At 41.0% G+C, this 6,503-nt stretch overlaps 1 protein-coding gene and 1 non-coding gene across 2 annotated transcripts in view; one reads left to right on the top strand and one right to left on the bottom strand.

Moving 5' to 3' along the window:
- PLAAT5 (phospholipase A and acyltransferase 5) overlaps positions 1–6,503 on the bottom strand; it is a 72,609-nt gene that overhangs the window by 58,373 nt on the left and 7,733 nt on the right. The gene's annotated exons all lie outside the window — the stretch shown is intronic.
- On the top strand, positions 2,246–2,381 carry LOC115872020. The gene has a single exon (XR_004047605.1). It is a non-coding gene; the product is annotated as a small nucleolar RNA SNORA42/SNORA80 family (small nucleolar RNA).

Below are 6,503 nucleotides of genomic sequence, written 5' to 3'. Positions count from 1 at the left end.
GATTGGTGTTGGACATATGGGTTAATGGGCTAATGTTGGACTTGTGGGCCTGGGCAGCACTGGGTTGGGATGTTTTCTTGATGCACACTTAACCTATATATAAAAGTTTCTCTTATGCATGCCTTTCTGTGGATTTGTTTCTTTAAAGCACCTAGACTAACACAGATGTAGATCAAGACCGAGGCAAGAGGACCACTCAGGAGTCTAAATCTATGAACTAATGTGGCTCTAGGGCTCGGAGCATCACCACATTCAGGAGGAGAAGGTATAAGTGAGTCCTTTGTTGTTCTTCGCTTTAGGTAACCCTGAGCTTCCGTTAAAAACTGTCATCGGCTAGATTTTGTTATTTTCTATTCTATGATATGTTATGTGCTATTCACATTCTTGAGAAAATGAGCAGAGTGGACCATAATGGTGGTGGCCATGGTGAGCCCTTTGGAGAATGGCTTTACCCAGTTGGAGGGTAAAACTTAGACTTCATTACAAATGAATGTCATTTTAAAAAGTCACTGGGAGTATGGTGGAATTACTTCCTTCTATTAGAGATTTTGGATTCATATACAAAATATTGAGATTATACAAATAGTAAGTTTAATTTCTTGTCCACCCTGAGAGTAAAAGTAATCAAGGCCAGGGTAAAATGGAGTTAGTGAATTTATTGAGCATCTGCTATAGATTAAGGATTGTGCTACGGCATTTTACTTACACCAATTTATTTGATCTCAACAAAATATGATGAAGCAGACATTATTACCCTGACATCATAGCTGAAGCGACTAAAGCTCAGCAATTAAGTTGGAAGCCCTTTCCAAGACTGTGCAGGGAGAAGTGCTCCTCAGATGGTTAATGGTAGTTTCTTCCCTTCTGAAGATTCACGAGTTTATAATCAAGCAGAGGGGATATTTGATGTGGGAGTAATAAGACTCATTCACTTTATTCTTCAGGAAGTGGACCGCCATGTACAATTGGGCTTCCCAAGAGCCACGAGAGACAAGTCGGGCACACAGATGAACGGCTGGTCTGTGAAGTAGGCTCTCTGGAATTTTTAATAACTTCTTCAAGCAGTTATTGTTCAGGTGACTATGACTCATGGAATAAAAAGCAATAGGGACACAATACCCATTGATGCCATGGCACAATTACCCTGCAAAATAGGACAGGACATTGGTCTCAGTAAAAGGGAAGCCCACCTCTCCCTCTCCCATCACGTGAAGTCATTAATTTTTCTTCCGACCATATTACATTCACCATATTAATGAGATCCATCATTTCCAATGCCTGGTATTTTTTTTGTTTAATCAATGTAAGAAATCTCACAGGGCTCTTCTGATGCCCCTTCCCCTCCTCGAGAAACAGAACTCCAAAAAGGATTGCCAAAGGGGTGTCTTACCTGCTTGCTGTGGCGTTTGCCATATCTCAGCTCAGTGGCAAAGTGCTCACAATTACAACACAGGAGGTTGTACTTCACCTTCTTACCAACTGTCTTCTTTGCCAACCTGAGGATCTCATCAACAGGGCGTGGTCTGTACTTGCAGTCCAAGTAGTTGCTGACCCAGTACTCGTCTTCCTTCACGACTTCCTTCAGAGGGTCCTCTTTCACCACAACCTGGATCCCTGAAATAAAAAGATGCTGCGAAAGTCAGTCCTGGAAGATCTACCTGGAGCCACAGCAGCCCTTCTTTGGAGGGTTACTGCAATCAGTGCTATAAAGTTGAGCAAGGGAAAAACAAACAAACAAAATGTTTCACTATTGAACTTTGAATTTATCCCTTCCTACTCTTTTCTAATCTATCAGTTTGTCTAACTGTGGTGAATGGTGTGTTGCTGTGATGTTGGAAGCTATGTCACTAGTATTTCAAATACCTGCAGGGGTACTCAAAGTGAACAGGTTTCAGCAGAGATTCCAGACTAAGAGCAAACTAGGATGAATGAATAGGCTGTCTACTTCAGAGGTTAGCCACCCAAAATCTTACAGATGGCATCAAAGCCTGATCAGATGCTCAAAACCTCATGATGAGCAGGAGAACATTGTCAGGGACAGTGCCAGAAGTTGAGCCCCTAGGGTCAGAAGGCACTGAAAATATGATGGAAGAAAAGCTGCCTTCTCAAAGTAGAGCTGAGCATAATGACATGGATGGAATAAAGCTTTGGGGAGTAAAGCCTTCGGGACACTCACTTGCGGATGGGACATGACTCAAAATGAGAAGAAACAGCTGCAAACATCAATTAAAAATTGGAAGTTGGCGCATGGGTTTGGATTTATGGCAGGCCCAGCCCCATGGGTCTCTCATCGTGTCCCATGCCAGAGCAAACCGTAGCCCTGAACCATTGCCATGCCTCCTAGCCCATAGGCTTCCGGCACTGAAGCGGATTGCACAGTGTAAAAAAAAAAAAAAAAGGAAGTTGGAATGTATGAAGTATGACTCTTAGAAAATTGGAAGTCATCAAAAATGAAGTGGAGCACATCAAGATCGATATTCTAGGCATTAGCTGAAACTGACTGGTACCGGTCATGTTGAATCAGAAAATCAACCGGCTGCTATGATTGGGAGGAGACAGTCAAGGGGAATGGCCTTGCATTCATCATCAACAAGGATATTTCAAGATCTATTGCTAAGTTTTTTCCAAGACAAACAATGTCTTGGAAGAAGTATGGCTGAAGTGCTCCAATTCTACCCTACAAATCTGGCTAGATCAGAGCATGTACATGGACGGGTTCAGATAAGAGCTGCAAACACGAGGAATCCAGGACAGATAAACCCTTCAGAACCAATAATGAGAGTAGCCATACCAGGAGGGGAACAGGAAGGTAGGAGGAGAAAGAGGGGGCTGGTCATCACAATGATTTATATATAACCCCTTCCCAGGGGAACAGTCAACAGAAAGGCGGGCGAAGGGAGACATCAGTCAGTGTAAGACTTAAAAAAAAATAATTTATAAATTATCCAGGGTTCATGAGGCAGGGGGGTAATGAGGAGCTGATGCCAAGGGCTCTAGTAGAAATAAAATGTTTTGAAAATGATGATGGCAACAAATGTACAAATGTGCTGGACACAATGGATGGATGAATTGTGACAAGAGCTATATAAGCCCCCAATAAAATGATTTTTTTTAAAAGAAAACAATAAAAGTTAGACACAAAGCACCAATTTCAATCATGCTCATGCACTAAGGCAAATCCTTTGTCTACAGAACTAAAAATGTCACACAATAAAAAAAGAAAATAGCAAACATATGACCGCCAAGTTGAGAATTGGAGAAACCTGTAAACAGTTACAGTCTCAGAAACTCCCAAGGGCAGTTCTACCCTGTCCAATAGGCAGTGGTGGGATTCAAATAACTTACCATATGGGTCGCTGCCCTATTGACCATCTTAAGGATAAAAAATGATAAAGATCATTTATTATTTCATACAGTTAACACTTAAATAAGAACAATAAAACAAGTGCACAAAACCTAGATTATGTTATAAGAAGGTAAACAAGCAGCCATCTAGCTCAGAAGCAACAAAGCCCACATGGAAGAATACACCAGCCTGTGTGATCACGAGGTGTCGATGGGATCAGGTATCAGGCATCAAAGAACAAAAAATCATATCATTGTGTGCTCACCTTCCCAATTATATTATAACATAAGAGCTTAAAAATGTTAAAGAATACCTGACAAAAACAATAAAACTGTTACTTAAGATAAAAAAAATTAGTCAGCATTTGAGGTAGTTAGTTTATTGTGCCAACCTGGCCGATAAATGCATGTGGGGTTAATTGAAGGGCAGAGGGATAAATGGCTTGGTGAGCCTCGCCTTTCGAATTTTCAAGTCTCTTGCTTTCTGATGGTCGGACCAGGGTGCAGCTGCCTTAGCCAGTTCCCTGCTTCAGCTGGCAAGGCTCACTTCCTGAAAGACATACCTGAGGAGAAGCCACTTGGACCTACCCCGATGCAGCCCTGGGTGCCCCTGCCAGGGCTGAGATGCTTACACGTTCACTGATTCAGCTTTCCTCCTGCAGTCGGCATCATTGTGTGTGTTTTGTGAGATGAAGGAGGACTTTGTGGATTGGTGTGGGACATATGGGTTAATGTTGGACTTGTGGGTTTGGACAGCACTGGGTTGGGATGTTTTCTTGATGTGCACTTACCCTTTATATAAAACTCTCTCATATACATATGAGTTTCGGTGGATTTGTTTCTCAAAAGTACCCAGACTAATACAACATTCAACCATTTCAGGAGGTAGCATAGGAGCAAGAACAAGTGGCACTGAAGGAAGAAATTCAAACTGCACTGAAAGCATTAGACAAAACCAAGGCTCCAGGAATCGAGGAACTACCGACTGAAATGTTTCAACAAGCTCATGAAGCTCTGGAAGCACTTACTCGTCTATGCCAAAAAAACTTGGGAGACAGCTACGTGAGCAACTGACAGGGAGAGATCCATATTTATATTCATTGCGAAGAGAGGTAAGCCAACAGAATGCACAAATTGTAGAACAATATCATTAATATTACATGCAAGAAAAAAAATTGCTGAAGACCAAATGTTGTAGCCAAATGCTGAAGACCAAATGCCAAGTGCATTGGCAGGGTTCAGGCAAGGTTCAGAAGAGGAGGTGGAGCAAAGGGTATCATTGCTGATATCAGATGAGTCTTAGCTGAAAGCAGAAAATACTAGAAAGATGTTGAGCTGTATTTTTTTTTAATCATTTTATTGGGTGCTCTTACAGATCTTCTCACAATCCATCCATCCATCCATCCATCCATCCATCCATCCATCCATCCATCCATTGTGTCAAGTACTTTTGTACATATGTTGCCTTCATCATTTTCAAAATACTTTCTTTCTACTTGAGCCCTTGATATCAGCTCCTCATTTCCCTCCTCTCTCCCCCACCCTCCCTTTCTCATGAACCTTTGATAATTATAAATTATTATTATTTTAATATCTCACATTGTCCACTGTCTCCCTTCATCCACTTTTCTGTTGTTTGTCCTCCTGGGGGTTTAGTTGTATTTTATTGATTATACAAAGGCACTTGACTGTTTGGTTCATAACAAACCATGGATGGCCTTAAGAAGAATGAGAAATCCAGAACACTTCATTGGGCCCATGTGGAACCTGAACAGGGATCAAGGGGCAGTTAATCAAACAGAACGCGGGCATACTACATCATTTAAAATTAGAAAAGGTGTACATTAGGACTGGATTCTTTCACCATGCTTATTCCATGTGTATCCTGAGCCAATAATCACAGAAGCTGGATTATATAACAAAGAATCCAGTATCAGGATTGAAGTATGGCTTATTTACAACCTCAATATGCAGATGACACAACCTTGCTTGCTGAAACTGAAGAAGTCTTGAAGCACTTGTGGAGAAAGATCAAGGATTGCAGCCTTCACTTTGGATTACAACACAATGCAAAGAAGAGCAAAATCTTTACAACTGGATCAATTGGTAACATCATGAGAAATGGAGACAAGATTGAAGTCGTCCAAGATTTCATCTTGCTTGGATCAGCAGTCAATGCTCACGTATGAAACAGCCAGAGATGCATTGCACCTGCTGCACAAGATGTTACATTGAAGACAAAGGTGCACCTGACCCCTACCCATGGTATTTTCAATAGTCTCATATGTGTGTGAAAGTTGGACATTGAATCAAGAAGACCATAGAAGAATAGATGCATTTGAGTCATGGTGCTGAAGAAGAATATTGAAGGTACCACGGATTGCCAAAAGAATAAGTAAATCTGTCTTGGAAGAAGCCAGAATGCTCCTTAGAAGCAAGGATGGGGAGACTTCGTGTACGTACTTTGGACTAAGTTATTAAGAGAGATTACTCCGTGGTAAAGAACATCATGCTTGGTAAAGTAGAGGGGCAGCGAAAATGAAGAGGGCACTTGACAAGATGGATGGACACCGTGGCTGCAACAATGGGGTCAAACAAAGCAGTAACTGTGAGGATGGTGCAGGACTGGGTGGTGGTGTTTTCTGCTGTACATATGGCCTCTACGCCTCTGTGCATTGGAGCCGGCTCGAGGGCACCAAATGACAACAAGAGCACTTGTGCTTCTTGCTTTATGGTAATTTAATAAGAATGTGATCATATAGCACATGGATTTTATTACCTAAATATATAATGGTATGTGAGAATATATCTCATAACAATAAATGTGGAACTATCATAAATTGGAGTGACTACCACGCTATTTCATGATGGGCAGTTATCTTACTTGACCCATCTCCTATTGTTGGCCATTTGGTGGATTTTTTTCTCTATAATAAACTACTATGCTATAAATATCCTATGTTTATATATATTCTTATAATATATATAATATTTATAATATAAATATGTACCAAGACCATAGAGACTTTTACATACATATATCATCTCATTCAATGTTCTTCCCATCCCTTTAAAGGAAAGAAACCTACCAGTATTTCCATTTTAGAACACTAATCCTTGAGCCACAGAACAGTCACAAAGCCAATTGTCAAAAGTTG

This window comes from Echinops telfairi, unplaced genomic scaffold (genome assembly GCF_000313985.2).
Source record: "Echinops telfairi isolate 266 unplaced genomic scaffold, ASM31398v2 ScPeMD7_7417;HRSCAF=8455, whole genome shotgun sequence".
Taxonomy (NCBI): Eukaryota; Metazoa; Chordata; class Mammalia; order Afrosoricida; family Tenrecidae; genus Echinops; species Echinops telfairi.
The sequence above is the reverse complement of the archived record's forward strand: the minus strand, read 5'-3'. Positions and strand labels throughout refer to the sequence as shown.